This window comes from Schistocerca nitens, chromosome 4 (assembly GCF_023898315.1).
Source record: "Schistocerca nitens isolate TAMUIC-IGC-003100 chromosome 4, iqSchNite1.1, whole genome shotgun sequence".
NCBI lineage: Eukaryota > Metazoa > Arthropoda > Insecta > Orthoptera > Acrididae > Schistocerca > Schistocerca nitens.
Genome location: NC_064617.1, coordinates 537,376,413 through 537,397,437, shown reverse-complemented (window position 1 = coordinate 537,397,437; position 21,025 = coordinate 537,376,413). Strand labels below are relative to the sequence as shown.

General features: G+C 37.1%; 1 long non-coding RNA gene across 2 annotated transcripts; it reads left to right on the top strand.

Moving 5' to 3' along the window:
- Positions 1-201: 201 nt before the first annotated feature.
- Positions 202-16,049, top strand: LOC126251309 (uncharacterized). Of its 2 annotated transcripts, none has more exons than XR_007545719.1 (3): positions 202-236; positions 6,837-7,004; positions 15,085-16,049. It is a non-coding gene; the product is annotated as an uncharacterized LOC126251309 (long non-coding RNA). The 2 variants fall into 2 exon arrangements; XR_007545720.1 differs by lacking the exon at positions 202-236 and adding an exon at positions 245-437.
- Positions 16,050-21,025: the final 4,976 nt, after the last annotated feature.

Below are 21,025 nucleotides of genomic sequence, written 5' to 3'. Positions count from 1 at the left end.
CAGCTGTCATTCCACCACCACACCCAGTCTTTTTATTTTCTCCTTTTCCACTACTTCCCCTCCTCCCACCTCTCTCCTGTCCTCCGTCTAATCTGCAGCACTTCACTATCTGCCACCCCCTCCATATTATCCCTGCCCCACCCTCCTCCTTACCTCCACCCAGCCACCACTCCCATCATGCACTGGTGCTGCTGCTCGCAGTGTGGCTTCAGTTGCTTGAGACGGTAGTCATGTGTGTGAGTTGCATTTGCATGAGTGAGTGTGTGTGTGTGTGTGTGTGTGTGTGTGTGTGTCTATTGTTGATGAAGCCCTTAATGGCTGAAAGCTGTAATTGTGAGAGTCTTTTTATTGATGTCATAATATGTGTGTAAAAGCATATCTGTTGTGCTATTGGCAGAGATACTATGTAATACTATATTACCCAACACTATAGTATAGTAGGTAGCAATGATATAATATTATTGTATGATATAATATAATAATGTCATGACATTTTCTGTAGGTGCTATGAAGGATGACCACTGCCCAGGATTCCAAAACACTTACATAAATTTGAGATGATTGAATTTTTAACAATTTCCACAAAGCTTTATTTAACAACAAATACACACTTGCTAAGTACCAAGTCTACATATCCCTGCATTATTAGTGTGTGATATCACTATAAGACTGCTTCTAGCAACTTGAAAATAATTATGGGGAAACACTCACAACACATCACAAAAAAGCACTGTAAGCAGTTACTACCACCAGTATAAAAAAATGTCATATTATGTTAAAACAATAATGTCACTAAAACTGGCCATAGTAGATTACTAAATAATGACTGAAAATCCATAGTATATACACACACAACACACCACTAAATATACACTGCAAACACTAACCACCACCACCAATAACATTGGATAGGAATAGGACAGAAAAGCATCTTATGTAAAAAAACTAAAAGAATATGATGTGAAGTCACACTTTTAATTGTCTCCACAGTTCACATGCATCTCCAATAGCACGGATCCTGAGGAAGTGCTGTGACTGAATGCTCTGCGCAGAGCTGCTCCTTTGTATTTGAGACAGCCAATGCCTCTATACCTTGCGTGTATGCACCTTCTAGCCCGGGGAAGTATGCCCACACCTACACCTACAACTGACAGGCTTCAACTTGTAGACAGCACTTGCACATCTGCTGCCAGTAACTGCCAGTAAGCATCCTACACGTACCTGGCAGAGAATCCTTCAACCTGTGTCACTCATGATAGTGGTCAAGCACTCCTCACACTGACATGGAAGATGCACATGCCTCCTCCAGATATCAGTAACACTACAGCTTAAAGATACCCACCTGCCAGCAGTACCTTTGCAGCTAGATTAAACCAGCATGGATGCTATCCTAAACGTCCATTGGACACAGTATGCAGACAGTTTTAAAAATTATCTAATTTTTTTTTATTACATGTCACTCTAAATACGGAGAATATTTCCAGTAATAAATTGCATAAATGTTCTATGAGATGTTTCGCTCATTTCTGATGCACTCAAAAACTTATATTAGTCTTGCTCTATTCTGGCTTTTTCCACTGAGTGTTTGCTTCTTTCATTTTTACAATGTATATTTCCTTGTAATTGTACCAATGTTTTTTCATGGATACCATTTCATGTGTTGTCTTGTAGAGCCTTTGACAACTAACTGGAAAAATCACTGTTTTGTTAGTGGTGGGCTTGAAAGACATTCTGTGAAACATTACTAAATGCCTTCTCTGACAACTACCTAAAACAGAGTTAGGAACCCCACTCATAATAGAAATATATTGGATCTCATGGCAACAAATTGACCTGACCTCTTTGAGAATGTACACATTTTATTTATTTTTTATTTATTTATTTATTCATCCGTGGAACAATAAATATTGTATGGATGTCATCAGTTTCAACACATGAGCACATATTTACATTTACAATGAAACAGGTTTCTCATATTTTGTGTAGTTTTTATAACTAGTCATACACACATTTATAATTACATAATATTTTGGTGACAATGTCATATGTTGCTAATAATCTACATCTATGTTAAATATTCTTTTACAGTATAACAACTTTTACTTACTAAAAAGGTTTTAAGCTTTTGTCTGAAAGTGAGGGGCTCATTTATTTCTTTAATTTCTTGTGGTAATTTGTTATACAGTTTTATCCCATTATAAAATATACTTTTTTGCGTCTTTGCCTTGTTCTTTCTATCTAGATGGAGGTGGTGACAAGCTCTTGTTTCATGGTCATGTATTAGGCTGTTTGTGTTGTACATGTTGAGATTTTCTTAATGAACGTTATGTTCTGAAAGATATACTCACAAGAAACAGTTAGAATGCCTAGCTTTCTAAATAATTCTAGACAGTGGGCCCTGTTGTTGCTGTTTGTTATTATCCTTATGGCTCTTTTTTGTACTTTGAACACAGTTTGTATGTTACTGGCACTTGTTCCCCAAAACATGATCCCATAGCTGAGGACTGAGTGTAGATATCCGTAATATGTTATTTTAAGACAGGTATTATTGCATACCGGTGCAAGGATTCTAAGAGCATAGCATGCTGTGGATAATTTCTTTGCCAAAATGTTGACATGGTTTGTCCATTTCAGTTGACCGTCTACATTCATCCCTAAGAATTTGGTACTTGTTACACATTCTAATTCATTATTATTAACTTTTATTCTAGTGGCATTGTGTTTTTTGTTCAATTGGAAGTTAATATAGTTAGTTTTCTTTACATTTAGGGTTACTTTATTTTTTAATGACCAGTTGTTGACATCATTGAGAGCCTCGATTGCTCTTTCTGACAGTTGTGTTTGATTTTCACCTGTTATTACTATGTTGCTGTCATCAGCAAAAAGTATTTTTTCTCCATGTCTGATACTTTGTGGGAAGTCGTTAATGTATATAAGAAACAATATTGGGCCAAATACACTTCCCTGTGGGACGCCTATATTCACATTTTCTGGGTCAGACAGGTGTTTTATAAGGGAATTGTTTGAAACTTGTGATATCTCAACTTGCTGAACTCTGTTTTCCAAGTATGATTTGAACCACTTCTTTGTCACACCTCTTAGTCCTATTTGCCCTAATTTATGAAGTAAGATTTTGTGGTCAACTGTATCAAAGGCCTTGGACAAGTCTAAAAAGATACCACTTACATTTTCACCTTTGTCCAGTGCTTCTAAAATTACTTTAGTGAACTGTGCTATAGCAGATTGTGTGCCTTTTCCGGGCCTAAAACCAAATTGGTCACTGGAAAGAAGATTATATTTACTCAGGTAATTTAGCAGTCTCTTTTTGACTAGTATTTCTATTATTTTAGAAATGATAGACAGTATAGAGATCGGCCTGTAGTTCTCTACATTTTCCACATCTCCGTTTTTAAGGATAGGTATAACTTTTGCTTGTTTTAGGTACTCCAGAAAGTATCCAGATTCGAAAGATTCATTAATTATGTCTGTTAATGGGCCCTTTATGGAGTCTATACAATCTTTAATTATGCAGACTGTGATTTCATCAAGTCCTACTGAAGTTTTATTTTTTAGTTGTTGTACTACTAGTGCCACTTCCCTTTCTGTAGTTGGCAAGAGCACCATTGAGTTTGTTGGCTGGTTCTGAGTAGGTAAATCATACATATCTGGAAATTTCTGCTGTAATTTTTTTGCAATAGTACTGAAATATGAGTTTACAAAATCAGCTAATTTTTTAGGGTTACCTACTGGTACATCTTTGTTTTTAATATGTGAATTGAGGTCCTTTTTAGCAGAGTTAGATGTTTCCTGTTTGACGATGTTCCAGGCTGCTTTGCTCTTGTTTTCAGCTTCAAGTAATATTTTGTTGTTTGAAAGTTTTTTTGCAGCTAGCAACACCTTTCTGTATATTTTCCTGTACTTTTTGTAGAATTGCAGAACTTCTGGGTTAGATTGCTTATTTTTTATGGAGTTGAGATATCTAAGAGTTTCTGCAGATTTTTTGATACCTGTAGTCACCCACTGATTTCTCTTTGTAGTTTTAATTTGATAAAGAGTTTTGGGAAACATCTCTTCAAATCTGAGTTTAAAAATTGACATGAACTTGATAAATTTCTGATTTGCATTGGTTTCTGCATAGACTTCCCTCCAATCTTCATATTCTAGCTGGGATTTAAACTGATACAGGGCTGATTTGGAAAACATTCTTTTGTATGTACAAAGTTTAGGAGGAGTTTCTACATGAATGTTAGTTTTTAAGATCTGGCAGAGGTGGTCTGACAGGCTCAGGTTTTGGACAACAATATGACATTTTTTACTATCAATATCTGTAGCTACATGATCTATAGATGAGGAGGATTCTTTCGTTATTCTAGTTGGACAATTAACAAGGGAGGATATTCCATAACAGCTTAGAATATTCACATATATGTTGCTAGCCTTATCAGGCTTCATCATATTAATGTTTAAATCACCACAGATAATTACATTTGCTTTTGGTCCAGAAACATTGAAACTGGTAGCAGTGATGATGACACAGTTGTGACAACAATGACTGCCAAAGTACAAAGGACAACTGAAACAAACACAAAGATATATTATATTCAGTAATCTAGATAAAAAATCAGTAGTGTCGTATCTCAGAGAGGAACTTGAAACTTTGAGCAAAGGGCAGAAGCATGTAGAGGGACTATGGCTCAAATTTAAAAGAGTAGTTGTCCATGCACTTTTTTTGATAGATATGTAACCAGTAGAACAGTTCGTAAGGGGAGGGACCCTCCATGGTATACAGTACTGTAAAGAAACTTCTAAAGAAACAGAGATTACTGCATAATAGGTGTAAAACAAAGCATAGGGCTACAGATAGAGAGATGCTGAATGAAACATATTGTGCTGTCAAGAGAACAATGCATGATGCCTTCAATGACTAACATAGCAGAATATTGTCAAATGATCTTTTATGGAATCCAAAGAAATTCTGGTCATATATAAAGGCTGTTAGTGACACCAAAGTTAGTGTCAAGTCCCTAGCAAATGACACAGAAACTGAAATTGAGGTTAGCAGAGCAAAAGCTGAAATGCTTAACTCTGTTTTCAGATGTTCCTCTAAAAAGGAAAACCCAGGAGAATGGCCCCTATTTAATCCTCATACCACTGAAAAGATGAATGAAATAAGTATTAGTGCCAGTAATGTTGAGAACCAGCTTAAAACTGAACAAAGCTCCAGGGCCCAATGGAATCCCTGTCAGATTCTATACTGCATTTGCAGCTGAGTTAGCCCCTCTTCTAACTATAATCTATTGTAGATCGCTCAAACAAAAAACTGCGCCCAATTCTGGAAAAAAGTACAGGTCACACCTATCTACAAGAAGGGTAGCGGAAGTGATCCATAAAACTACGGTCTAGTGTCCTTGACATCAATTTGTTGTAGAATCTTCGAACATATTCTGAGTTCAAACAAAATGAGATATTTTTAACAGAATGACCTCTTCAGTGCCAAGCAGTATGGATTTTGAAAACATAAATCATTGAAACCCAACTCGTACTTTTCTCACATGACGTACTGTAAGCTTTAGATGAAGGCAATCAGGTAGATGCTGTATTTCTTGATTTCCGAAAAGCAGTTGACTCAGTAGCACACCTGTGTTACCTTCAAAAGTACGATCATATGGAATATCAAGTGAAATGTGTGACTAGGCTGAGGACATTTTGGTAGGGAGAATGCAGCATGTCATCTCGGATGGAGAGTCATCATCAAATGTAGAATTAACTTCGGGTGTGTCCCAGGAAGTGTGTTGGGACCCTTGTTGTCCATGTTGTATATTAATAACCTCAGAGACAATATTAATAGTGAAATCAGGCTTTTTGCAGATGATACAGTTATTTATAATAAAGTGTTGCCTGGAAGGAGCTGCATAAATATGGTCAGATCTTGATAGGATTTTTAAGTGGAGCAAAGGTTGGAAACTTGCTTTAAATGCTCAGAAATGTAAAATTGTGCACTTCACAAAACGAAAAAATGTAGTATCATATGACTATAATATCAATGAGCCACAGATGGAAGGGTGTAACACTTTGTAGGTATATGAAATGGAATCATCACATAGGCTCAGTAATGGGTAAAGCAGGTGGTAGGTGCTGGTTTATTGGTAGAATACTGGGGAAGTGCAATCAGTCTATAAAGGAGGTTGGTTACAAATCACTCGTGCGACCCATCCTAGAATACTGCTTAAGTGTTGGCACCAATAGCAAACAGGACTAACATAGGGTTTTGAATGTATACATATGAGGGCAGCACAAATGGTCCTAGGCTTGTTTAATCCATGGGAGAGTGTCACAGAGATACTGAAGGAACTGAACTCATAGACTCTTGAAGATAGATGTAAACTTTTCTGAGAAAGTCTGTTAACAAAGTTCAACAACCGACTTTAAATGATGACTCTAGGAATATACTACAATCCCCTCTGTGTCACTCACATAGGGTTCATGAGGATAAAATTAGAATAATTAATCTTACTTCATGCACAGAGGCATTCAAACAATCATTCTTTCCACAAGTGAATGGAATGGCAAGAAACCCTAATAATTGGCACAATGAGATGTACTCCCTGCCATGCACCTCACAGTGGCTTGCAGAATATAGATATATATGTACATGTAGATTTCTGAGTTGACTTAAGAATTGTTAAAGATTCTCATCCTTCATTGAATACAAATGTATAAACCAAGTAAAAGGTCTTGTCATGGAGGCTAGAAATGCTTTGATGTTCTTATACATTAATTTCATGGTGCTTTATTTCATTAACACTCACTGACATAAATTATATCCATCTCCACAGACATGCAACTGTCAGCCATGTGCAGTGCTGGCAGTATGGAGGAGTTTTCAGTTTTTATTTTGTGGTGACATGATGCTGTCAGGATTAAATCATGTAAGTCATCGAGAGCACCTGTGAGCTGAATGACTTGCCCATACCTACATCCAGTGGTATTTGCAATTGGAAATGGTGAGTAAGAGAGCTGTGTCTGGTGATTCAGTTGAATGCTTGGGCAGATGGACATATGTTTATTAAATTCCATTATTTCAAGGTAGTTCATCTTCCTTCCTTTATGGATATGATGAAATACTTCATGTTGCACCTTGTAACTATGGCTTTCTTTAAGCCAGTGATCTGCAAAAGTAGGGTTCATTTTCATTCATAATACATAAAATATTGTACCAAGAACTGATGGAATAGTAAATCGCTGCAACTACAATATGTTTGTCAGTCCCCCTTTTTTTAAAAGGAGAGAGTTGCTGTGTCTGGTACTGCCTCCTGCCATTTACAAATGTTCCGTTAAAAAACTAGAGTCTTCTACTGTGTATGCATCCGATACTGGTTTTAGAATGCAATGACAAACGGCCAGTCCCTGAGTAGAGCAGTTACACCATGTAACAAGAGTGTATTTGTTGCGCTATGCTAATTGTTAAACATTGAAACCATAGGGCACCAGCAAATGCTCAAAAGTGGGAGTGTTATTAGAGGTAGCTTCGTCTACCACACAGAAACATGATATGGACAATATTAATGCAGACCACATGTTTTAGATAGCTCCAACAAACTGCGAACACATATCTCAATAACTTATATTCCATGTCCCAATGTGCAGAGTACCATGTAAATTAAAGTGCATACAGTAAACTCAAAACAATGGCTAAAATTATGGTAAATCACTTAACAGTAGGCAACAGCACAGAGAACATTACGTCTGTATCAAGTTGCCACAAACCTCTGGTGTGCTATATACACATTGCAAAGCACTTTTTAACAAATGATACAAACCCAAATGTTTAATCAACAGCAATCTGTGATGAATAAAATAACATCTTGTTAATCTTGCAGAAGAATGTCCATGTTGACAGATGGTGGTATTGTTTGCCAATTGTACTTTTTAGCACTAAAATCATAACTCGTTAATCTTGAGAAGAGTATCCGATAGCCCAGATAGTAGCAGCAGCAGTAGACACTCTTGCAGTCTTTGACTGTGTTAGACAGAACATGACCCACCAGTACAACCTCTGTTTATGAGCCAATGGAAGTAATTTTGAACCTGTATTGTAACTGAAGTAATTGTTTTGTGTTAATATTGTTATCTCTCGGTAAAAAATAATTAAAGCTTGGTTGAGTTACTTTTTGCCCTAACTGAAAAACACATTACAAAAAGCATTTTCATTGTCCCATGCAACCTTCCAGAGTCTCTTAAAAAACTTCGGCTGAACAGGCCATGGAGGTCCAATGGTACTCACTGACTTCCGTGTCATCCTTAGCCTACAGGTATCACTGGATGCAGATATGGAGGGGCATGTGGTCAACACACCACTCTCCCAGCTGTACGTCAATTTACAAGACTGGAGCTGCTGCTTCTCAGTCAAGTAGCTCCTCAGTTGGCCTCACAGGGGCTGAGTGCACACCATTACCAACAGTGCTCGGCAGACTGTATGATCACCCTGCAAATGCAGCCCGACAGCACTTAACTTCAGTGATCTGAGGGAAACCAGTGTTACCATTGTGGCAAGGCCATTGGCCCCAGAGTCTGTTACTTTAATTAATTTTCATCCAGAGAAAACTCCCTTTACCAGTTAAAAAATTTGTCACAGGAAAATTTGACAATAGAGACAAATATTTGTTTCAGGGTCCCATGCAATCTCCCAAAGTTTGTCAGTTTAAATTATTTTCACCCTGTGTCTAACAAAATTTTTTCATAAAGAGTTTTGAAAGATTTCAGGTATTACCCCAAATGGAAATGTATTTTTTAAAAGAAATAACAACCCACTCTGCAATAATTACATTGTATTTTTTCACTAATATTGGTGTTGTTAATAAAGAAGTGTTAATGAGTTACTATGTATGAGATAGAGATAGTCAATTTTTGCTATAATTATGTACTATTGGGCTCTGACATTGGACTGGAAACAAACATGTTTTGTCTGTCAGGAATGATACCAGGCATCATCATAAGTTAATGAATTTGATTTCCAGTTCCAGTGTAGACATTTACATCATAGGCTGGGAGTTGGTTCTCCATCTGATATAGCCCAATCGTCAGTTGATACAGGAGAAATATGGATCCAGTGTAGGTGTAGTCTTAGTTTATTTATTTATTATTTATTTGTCCCGTAGATCAAATCAGTACAATGGCTTGTACAACTGATATGGGATAAGTCAATACAAAAATTCAGTTTACAGGAGTCTAAAACAGTAAACAGAGGAATGATTATTTTACATTACCTACAAATTATGTTACTTAAAGTTACAGCTTTACAGAGAATTGTTACATGATGTGACAAAATTGACTTAATAACATTCAGCTTTGATACATTATCATGCACTAAGACAATTTTGATTACAAATATTCCTGGATGGTATAAAAGCAGTCTTTTATTAAAAGAGATTTCACCGTCTGTTTGAATTTATTTATTTCTTGGATTTCTTGTATAAAAGTTGGAAGATGGTTATATAATTTTATTCCCATGCACTTGACACCATCACTGTACAGTTTTGTTGAGTGAGGAAGTATTCTTAGAGAGGTTTTTGATCTTGTGTCATAATTGTGGTAATCCATATTTCTGCTAATTTTGTTGATACTTTTTTTGGTAAAGAATAATTATTCTAGTATGTATTGGCATGGGAGGGGCAAAATATTTAGTTTCTTAAATAATGGTTTACAAGTGTCTCTTCGTTTTTTGAACATAATTGTTCTGACTATCTTCTTTTGCAGTTTGAATATCTTAATTGTTTCAGAATTTTGGCTCCAGAAGATGATTCCGTAGTTAAGTAGAGAGTGAAAGAGTGCATGGTACATTGTGGTTAGGGAACTTGTATTAGTGATGTTCCTTATTGATCTAATCATGAAGCATACTTTACTAAGTTTTGTGCTGGTAACGTCAATGTGCCTTTTCCAAGTTAGTGTATCAGTAATTGTGGCCCCCAAAAATTTTATTTCATTTTCAAGTTTAACATTATTTTTCTACAGTGATACAGTTGGTAGTAATGGATTTCTGTTTTGGGCAGTGTGGAAGGTTATTCCAATTGTCTTTTTTGCATTAAGTAGCAGCCTGTTACTTTGAAGCCATTGACTTATTTGATTATATTATTGGGAAATAATGTCAAGAGGATAAGCTCTGACATTTGAGGACTTTGCTTATGCAACTGTAGCTGGGTACTGGGACTATTAATCAGGGAAAAAGAGTGCTATGGTTAACGGGGGGGGTGGGGGGGGGGGGGAGAATAATAATGGGGTTGGTGCCAAATTTGTGAGAAGCATAAGAAATACATAGGTGTTCAGTAAGAGAGTAATGACAGAAATGTTTTGATGGAGCTGGTGCATCACAAATTGGCTCAGGAAAGGTTTGGTAAAATCAAGGCTTTGTAGGCATGGGTCATGATAAAAGGATGCAATACCCACATTTGGTCAGGTCTTAAATTTAGTGAAAGCTACTGAGGACTTTTTCAAAATGTATACTATAATATTCTGTAGAATTCTGAGTTATGTGTGTTTTGGCCTCTCATTCTTTACTTCGTACGTGTAAGGTTCATTTAGAATTAATGTATGTATATTTTATTAAGATAGCCTAACACACTTCACTTCACACTGAATCTGTTGTAGGAATCTAAGTAAGAACCATGAATGAATTCATAATCTGTGCAAACTAAGCTTGCGAGTGTTCAATGAGCAGACTTTATGATGCATTTATTTCTCTAGTTCCATCTTTCCTTCTTGGGTGCTGGAAACTGCTCTTTCCTAGAAATTATGTTATATGACAATGCAATGGGGAAAAGCACTGTCATTTATCTTAAGATGGCAAGGAAGATGTGTGGTGCGTGTACAGTATTCAGTGGAAGGTGGACGATAGCTGTCAATGTTAGTTGTATTGCAGTAAAAAGAATAATCCAGATGAAAGAATTGTATTCCCAAACAGAATTAAGAAAAGGCTTGTATGTTCAATTTATTATTCACTATCCCTTGATCCCTGTGATCTTAAAGTAAGCCAATGTGAAATTTTCAGGGACACAGAATGTTATTAATTAAGAGAGATGCATACCTTTCGTAAACTATGATGTATTCTGCAATAATTAGAGCATAGATGCCCTACTTTGCTTTCATGAAACTCTCAGTTATTTGTCCACAGGCAGACATTCCCATATAATTTAATTCTCAATATTGTGTTTATACGACAATCACTTCTCATACTACAGTCACATATATAGACCTACATCTATGAGAGCTACTTACAAAGTAGTTAGTAAAGTTATTGCTTTCTCTACATACACATTTTAAGAATAACTGTATTGTTGTGATGTTTAAAGCTTTCCCGGCGTACTGATTGTTCCATAAAAACACGGGAGAACTGCCGGATATCAGTAACTTCCTGCCACGATATTTCGGCGCAGAGTCTTCTGGCCATCTTCAGGCGAATGCCACTGTAGTAGTACTGGCGAGTACGCGCAGAGCTCCGCTATTTAAAGCCTTCTGAGGTGACATTGCTCATGCGCTGCTCAGCGCGCGCGTTCATAATGGCTCCGTGCACTGCGCCTCGTGCCCTCCACTGTGAAAGCCTGGCGTATCGATGTCAGGTCGATTTCCATCTTTATGCAGATAACTACGTCGACTACGAAGTTTCTCTATAACAGGATTCCAAGCAGAGTTCAGCTGATAACCGCTATCACGACTGATGAGAGTCTCGTTGTCAGACAATCTTATTTCCACAGCTTCATTGATAATCGAGCTCCAAAAGTTTGATGTATGGGCCAAAATTTTTGTGTCGTTGTAATTCATGGAATGGTTGGAGAAGGCGAGTATGCCGCTGGTGTTCCACAATGCATTCCTGCACAGTTCGTTTGGCGGTACGTTGACGACACTTTTATAGTGTGGCCTCATGGTCTGGACTGTCTCCAAGAATTTTTACGTCACATGAACTCCATACATGAAAACATAAAGTTTACCATGGAGATAGAGAGAGATGGTTGTCTGTCATTTTTAGACGTCTTGGTGCGACGGAAGAGTGATGGCACACTTGGTCACTCGGTGTACAGAAAGCCCACTCATATAGACCTGTATCTACAAGCTACTAGTTGCCACCATCCAGCACAAACAATGGGCGTTCTCAAAACCTTGGTCCACCGTGCCCATACTATCTCTGATGCCGACAGTCTTCAAGCAGAACTGGAACACCTGCAAAAAGTATTTTTGAAGAATGGCTTTTCACCTAGGCAAGTGAACAGAGTGATGAAGACCTACAAACGACGGAACAAGGAAGAGGAAGAGGCCTTCAGGTCGACCGTTTATCTACCATTTATTGGGAATATTTCTTCACAGATAGGCAGAATATTGAGAAAGTATCAAGTGAGAGTCATCTTTCGCCCTCCTTCCAAAATTTCATCACTGGTGGGATCCGTTGAAGACGACCTGGGCCTGCGTAAACCAGGTGTTTACAAAATTCCGTGTGAATGCGGCAAATCATATATAGGGCAAACAACATGAACTGTGCAGGAATGCATTGTGGAACACCAACGGCATACTCGCCTTCCACCGAGTGAGGTGGCGCAGTGGTTAGCACACTGGACTCGCATTCGGGAGGACGACGGTTCAATCCCGTCTCCGGCCATCCTGATTTAGGTTTTCCGTGATTTCCCTAAATCGTTTCAGGCAAATGCCGGGATAGTTCCTTTGAAAGGGCACGGCCAATTTCCTTCCCAATCCTTCCCTAACCCGAGCTTGCACTCTGTCTCTAATGACCTCATTGTCGACGGGACGTTAAACACTAACCACCACCACCATACTCGCCTTCTCCAACCCACCAAGTCCGCAATCGCCGAACATTGTATTTCCACAGACCATTCCATGAATTACAACGACACAAAAATTTTGGCCCATACATCAAACTTTTGGAGCTCGATTATCAATGAAGCTGTGGAAATAAGATTGTCTGACAACGAGACTCTCATCAATCGAGATAGCGGTTATCAGCTGAACTCTGCTTGGAATCCTGTTATAGAGAAACTTTGTAGTCGACATAGTTATCTGCATAAAGATGGAAATCAACCTGACACCGATACGCCAGGCTTTCACAGTGGAGGGCGCGAGGCGCAGTGCACGGAGCCGTTATGAACGCGCACGCTGAGCTGCGCATGAGCAATGTCACCTCAGAAGGCTTTAAATAGCGGAGCTCAGCGCGTACTCGCCAGTACTACTACAGTGGCATTCACCTGAAGATGGCCAGAAGACTCTGCGCCGAAATATCGTGGCAGGAAGTTACTGATATCCGGCAGTTCTCCCGTGTTTTTATGGAACAATAACTGTATTGTTTTTCCAAGGACTGCTTTGTGCTTGCAGGTGCTTTACTGCACTGCACCATTAATCTCCAGTGCAACACCCACACAAATTTTGACTATTTGTATTTCATTTATGGAGAAAATGAGACAGTATGAATGTCCACAAAGCAGGAACTCTGCATTGTGTTTAATTATTTCCATACTTTACAGCAGAGATATGAATAGTACCCTCTATGTGTTGCATGGGTCTCTTGTCAGCTTTTTCTAGCTCTCCTCCCAAATTTATTTTTCTGAACTGCTCTCATTATGACATAAATCGGGTCATTCTGCCTTTATGTATTACAGGCTTACTCTCTCTGTTAGATGACACTGCAGAAAAAAATTGGAGCCATCACAGTTTTAATCAAAAACAGCACCCACCTGATTACTGTCAACCACTGTGTCCAGGATCCTGCATATATAGCTTTATGTTGAGAGGGTTCATTAGCCTTTACTAGATGGCTGTCGGGTAAATTACACAGTTCAGTCATTTATAGTGTGGCTCTCAAAAATGAATATGAGACTGCTTAATATTATTATTATTATTATTTTGAGTCATTAGTCTTCTGGCTGGTTTGATTCAATCTCTCCTGTGCCAACTTTTCTTATCTCAGAGTAGCACTTGCAGCCTAATGTCTTCCCCTGCAGTTTTTACCCTCTACAGTTCCCTCTAGCACCATGGTGAGGAATGCCTTTTTTGCCAGTGTTAATCTGCTCTTAATGTTCTCCTTCCTGCATCCATCATAGGTAGTTTTCCTGCCTAAGCAGCAGAATTTCTTAACTTCATCTATTTTGTGACCCCCAGTTCTGATTTTAAGTTTCTTACTTCTCTCATTTCCGCTACATCTCATTACTTTTCTCTTACTTTACTCTCAATCCATATTCTGTACTCATTCCATTCAACAGACCCTGTAATTCTTCCTCACTTTCACTGACAATAGCAATGTCATCAGCAAACCTTATCACTGATATTCTTTCACCCTGACTTTTAATCCCACTCTTGAACCTTTATTTTATTTCCATCTTTGCTTATTTGATACACAGATTGAACAGTAGGTGTGAAAGACAACATCCTTGTCTTACACATTTTTTTTAATCTGAGCACTTCATTCTTTGCTTCTTTCTCTATCTCTTCATCCTCTGTTTGTGGTGTCATTATGTATACCTGAACTATTGTTGTCCATGTTGGTTTGCTGTTGGTTCTGGCAAGAACAACCCTATCACTGAAATGTTCACAGTAACTCACTCTCTGTCCTACCTTCCTATTCATAATGAATCTACTCCCATTATTGATATTATCTTAAACTCCTTAGCATTTCCCTTTTCAAATCTTCTAGCTTCCCTACTGTATTCAATCCTCTGACGTTCCATGCTCTGACTCGTAGAACATTATCCATTTGTTGGTTATTCAGTCTTTTTCTTATGGTAACCTCCCCTTTGGCATTCCTCTCCAAGAGATCCATATGGGGGAATATGAGGCTGTTTAATGGATGAGAGAAGATGATAGTGTGAAAAATGATGATGCATAAGTTTTATGCACAGCAGGAAACAGCTGAATATTATTTTGCTTTTTTAACAGCGTCTACGGTTGCTTTCACATAATAAAGTGTGCGATATGAAATTGGTCTCCTCACTTCAGGACTTCCACTCACATATTCCAGTTAATGCATCCAACTGTGGTCTCCCAATGCTTGTTCGCTTTGTGTATGTTGACATTTCTCTCTGTGTGTTGCAGTAATCCTGATGTTGAGACATAACAAACTCCCAAAGGCTTTGAGCGAACTACCGATGAATAAGTTTAAGCAAACAATAGAAGTGTGGCTCAAATGTACGCCATATTACTCACTTGATGAGTTTCAAAACAGTGACACAAAAGAGATATGCTACATGAAACAAAAAACTGCCATATGAATTATACCTATATGTTTGCGACAGTAATGTACCAACAAAGACTTTTTACATGGATATGTAAGATGTACCATAAATATATCTTGATACTATTGTATAATTAACTGTTATGATTTATTATTATTATTAATATTATTACTATTGTGAATGAATAATTGTTGTATTATAAATATTACTTTAGCAAGAATATCTGCTTGCCCTGCACAGGCACAATTATGTACAATAATAATTATTGTAATTTAAAAAAAAAAGTATTGAACACACTGACGATGCCAATTGTATGGAAAACATGCTGAAAGGCAAATAAAGATTCTATTCTATTCTAAGCCTCAGCAGAGGTAATAAATGATGCATTATGCAAGCTTTCAATATTTAAGTGGTCAGTGTCACCTGTGAGAGTACAAATAGCATAAACATGTGTGTTAATGCACATACTGCACCAAAATAACGTATGGCAACATTCATGTTGCTGTTGCATGTTTGAATAAAATGTATCTCTGTGTTCCAGTAGGTTTGCTCACTCTAGTATCATGCTCAATTCAGTGGCTGATGGTAGCAGCAAAATTGACAGAAGTAGCATGATGTTGTATGACTCTGGACAGATATGCACTTGTTCTGTGTCACTTCTAATTACAGACCATCAATTAATGCAGTGTACACTGGCATTGTTGACATAATTCTGTGTTGTCTTAACTGTACTCAGTTTTGTTTCATGTGTCTTTAACTCTGTGTGTCATACCTTCTTTCATACAAAAGAAGACAATATGCTAAAATTGGTGGTATCTGCTAATTTATTTTTATTTATTTATTATCATCCCAATGATCACATTTGTCAGGGTACATTTTAACAACTATATAATATCTTTACAAAATTTGTATCTGTGCTGAATTCATATTAATCTATCTTATGTTTAATACAATATACAACTAATATGTGTTTTTATAACATAATTTATTATGCACTGATGTAATTTCATTTGTCACATTAACTTAAACATATATTTTATACAGTTGCGCAGATATATTCACTTATGCTGTAATAGCATTTGTCAAGCATGTGGTTCTTTAGAACAGTTTTAAATTTATCCTCATTTTCCAGCTCTTTGATATGTTTTGGTAGTGCATTAAAAAGTTTGATGCCTTGATTACATACATGTTTCTGACTTCGGGTCCTTGTTACAGCTTGTATGTGGAGATCTTTACATTGCCATGTATCGTAATTATGGAAGTCTGTATTGGTTTTCATTTTGTCCTGATTTCTTTTGATCACCAACAGACATTTCAGAATGTATAATGATGGAATTGTTAAAATTTTCAATGCTTTAAAAAGGGGCCTACAATGTGTTTGAGGTGGGTTGTGGGTCATTATCCGAATAGCACGTTTTTGTAATTTGAAAATCTCATTTAGACGATAATTTGTTTTTTCCCAGAATACTATCCCATAGGATGCAATGGACTGAAAATAGCCAAAATATACTAATCTGGTACAGTCATTACTACAAACTCTTGAAATTATTCTAAGCACAAAACATGCTGAATTTAGTTTTAGTGCTAAGTTCACCACATGGTCCTTCCAATTAATCTTCTCATCAATGTGCATACCGAGGAATTTTGCACACTGTACTCTTTCAAGTTGTTTGCCCTCCATGGTGGGATTTAGGTCGTCCTGTTCACTTATTTTCCCATATTGCACATAATTAGTTTTTTTTGCATTCAGTGTTAGCTTGTTAGCACTAAACCATTTTTGTATATCTTGTAGGACATGGCCCACAGTACTATGCAATGACTGCTTCATATCACTAACTATTAAACTAGTATCATCAGCAAATAACATGATTCTAGCTTTTCTCTCTGACACCTGAATATCATTAATATAAATGAGGAAGAGCAAGGGGCCTAATACACATCCTTGGGGACTCCTACTGTGACCTCCCTTGGATCTGATCTTAGTTTAATTTTTTGATTAATATTTGGTGCTGTTATTTCAACCACCTGCATTCTCTTTTCCAGATAAGACTCAAACCACTTTTTTACCGGTCCTCTAATACCTATAGCTTCAAGCTTTTTCAAAAGTATGCTGTGGTCAACAGTGTCAAAGGCTTTTGACAAATCTAGATTTATCCCAACTACACTATTTCCCTCTTCCAATTTAGTGACTATTTCTTTTGTGTATTCTTGTACAGCTGTTTCGGTACTTCTCCCAGCTCGAAATCCATGCTGATTACTGTTTATCAGATTGTGCATATTAAGATAATGTGTGACTCTATATTTCATTAGTATCTCTAAAACTTTAGAGAAAGTTGGGAGGAGTGAGACAGGTCTGTAGTTTTCTATTTTAAGTTTATCACCCTTCTTCAATAGGGGAATGACTTTAGAAATTTTCAGTTTTTGTGACAACACGCCCTCAGCCATTGACAAGTTTGCTATGTGCGCCAATGGTTTCGCTATCTGATTAGCTGTTTTCTTTACTAATATTATTGGCACCTCATCTACTCCAGCTGACATCTTGGACTTCAGACTTTTCATCACTTTTAAAACTTCCTTTTCATTTGCTGGAACTGCCATCATACTGCTGGCTGCCTTGGGTGCTTCCATCTTAATCTGCTCCCCAAGATTCCTGCTTAATGTCTGGGGTACATTTAAAAAGTAATTATTTATATAATTAGGCATGGCATATTTATCTACCATTTTATTCTCCTCATCTTTTAGAATAATTTCCTTGTCATTGGTAGGTACCCCGGTTTCTTTTCTCACAATATCCCATGCTATTTTAGTTTTATTTCTGGACTGTTTTATTTCCATATTATTACTTAATAACTTTGCATTTGCAATTACTCTGCAGTATATTTTCTTATACCTCTTTACATATTCTATAAAATCAATATTTGTACACTCCCTCAACTCTGAATTCAGTTTTTTCATGTTTTCACATGATTTCTTAATTCCAAGAGTCATCCAAGAACTTGACTTTATGTATCCAGTAGACTTGATTCTGGTCAGTTTCTTTGGAAAACACATCTCAAAGTTCATCATATAAATCGATGCAAATACACTATATGCCTCATCTGTACTTGACTGTTTCATAACATCTAACCAATTTTCATTTTCTAAGATACTTATGAACTGATGACAGCTGTCCACAGAGAAGTTTCTTTTGTAAATATTATTTACACCTTTATCTTCCTTTGATCTTAAAGGGATTTCAATGGTGACAGCATTGTGGTCAGACAATCCTAAATCTATGTTTGTTACCTCTATGTCAGTTTCTGACATATTTGAGAAAATGTTATCTATGAGGCTATTGGAGGTATTTGTTATTCTAGTTGAATTGTTTATGAGCGGTGACATGTTGAAACTCTTTAATATGTCCAAAAATTGCCTTTTTTGTTGACTTTCAACTAGAAGATTAATATTGAAATCACCACAAAGAATAATCACAGTTTCTTTTTTGTAAATAGTATTTAGCAACAATTCTAATTTATCAAAAAAGACTTCTACGTTTCCACATGGTGACCTATACACTGTTATGACTATGACTTTTTTCGTCAGGCCATATAGCTGGACAGCACCTGCTTCAAAAAACTTTTCAATACTTAAGTTCTCTGCTTCACATCTCTTTTTAAATTCTAACTCTTGTCTAAGGTAAATACCGACTCCACCACCTTTTGCAATTTTCCTACTATAATTATTTGCCAGTTTAAATGGATTAATATGAATACTACTAATTTCTTGGTCCTTACACCAATGTTCAGTAATACACATGACATCAGGTTGGGTGTTACTTACTGCTATTTCAAGTTCACAATATTTGTTCTTGAGGCACTGCACATTTAGAGTCATAATCTTTAGAACAGGGGAGTGAGCACTGGTGGTATTTCTTCTTTCGTTTAACACTGTTATCTTGGAGTTTTCATTATGGCTGGATACCAAAAATCCTGTTGTACCACAGGTTTCTTGTTTCTGTTGCTTTTCCTACTTGAAGTGGATGATGCTGATTGATTGTTTATACTAGCTGTGGCAGCTGATGACATTTTAATATTTACAATAGCAGATGATGATGTTTTTAGTGCTTCAGCAAATGTTGCTCTTGTTAAGGTTTTCATTTCTTCTGCTTCTGCCCTCATTTGGAGTGGGATTTTAGGGAACTTTTCTACTGTTATGCGGCTTATTTCTTCTAGTATCTTTTCACCCATCATCTTTTTTCCATAATAGTTCCTGTGCTGTCCATGCCTCGTGAAATGATTTCTCACTGAGCTGTTTGCATCCACAAAAGTTGCACACTTAAAAGCACAGCAGATCTTCCTGAATTTATTATTTGTTGACTTTATTTCTTTGTTTACACATGATTCCTCGATTAGATCATGTCTATGTGGCACACTTACAACGAGAACCTTTAAATTTAGATCTGACAGCTTTTTTAGAGTTGTTTGAAGTGCCCTTGTCGCTAGTTGGCTTTCATTTTTGTATATGCCATTTGCTCCACCTATTAGCACACAGCATGTTCCAGTCTTAACTAAGTTTTCACAATTATTAACTATTTCATTAAGGGGAGCACCAGGTTTGACAATGGCTGTTACTCTGTATTGCGACTGCCGATCATTTATTATTTGTGCCACACCCTTTGCATGACTGTCACCTAAAACACAGACTTGATATTTGTTGTTCCCCAGGTGCCCTCATTCCGCCGTTTTTATAGTACACTTTGGAGAAACATTTCTCTCGTTAGAATACACAGATGATCTAGATTCACTTTCACTTGTCTTATTTTTTGTGTTCACATTTCGTCCTGTCGTGTCTTTATTACCCGTTTTTCTTTGCACTCTATTTACTGACGATGTCATACCACCAGAAAGATTTCGTTTACTACTAGCAGAAGTTTTGTTTGAAACAAAAATAGCCGGTATGTTTTCATTACACTCGTTTTTTAAATCGTCATAATTCAGCTGCTTTATCAGTTCCTCTAACTTATTTACGTAACGATTTGCAAGCACAAGGTCTTGCTGAAGCGATGTAGTAACACTTTCTTCTATGCGGTTATCGTATCTTGACAAAGCTACCGTTTGTAGAGCACAGCATTCCATGCCACAGTCACATTTCACGTCCCATTCTTCCGTTCCCACGAAACACTTTGTATGAATCCATTTTTATGACACTGCACATAACTTGATACCTTTCGCGATGTAGTTATTGCACTTTATACAATTTATACTCGATATGTAGCTGTTTACCGTGGAACTATTTATACACACTTCTACACGCGACGCCATCTTGAATAATGAAGTTCAACTAGGTTGGCAGCCAGAGAAAGCTGTCAGTGCCAGTCAAAGAACCTTCAATTTGTAATAATTCTGCTAGCCACCATTAGCTAGCATGCCAGATGTCCTCAAAAACTGCACAAATTAATTCTTTTTTTTTAGCAACAAAAATTAAATGTTGCACTGTGTTCCCTGTTTTTTGTTGGAATCCATAACTGTAAAAAGGTTCCACAACAGTAAACATACCTCAGATTTTGAGGTTTGTTTCTGCAGTAGAGATAGTTACCTTTCCAATTTTATTGTATATGTGAATGACTTCTCAAAACTTGAGTATTTTGTCTGTAAGTGATGGCATTATGAGGGCTGCGGCTGTTGATCATTACAAATAAGATAGTTTCTGCATCAGTCACATGGTTATATTGCCACTGTGTGTTTCAATGGTTCACATCGTCATCTTCAGGTGAACTGTTTATTTACATGGCTGGTGCTGGTGAAGAGTACAGATGTCATTTC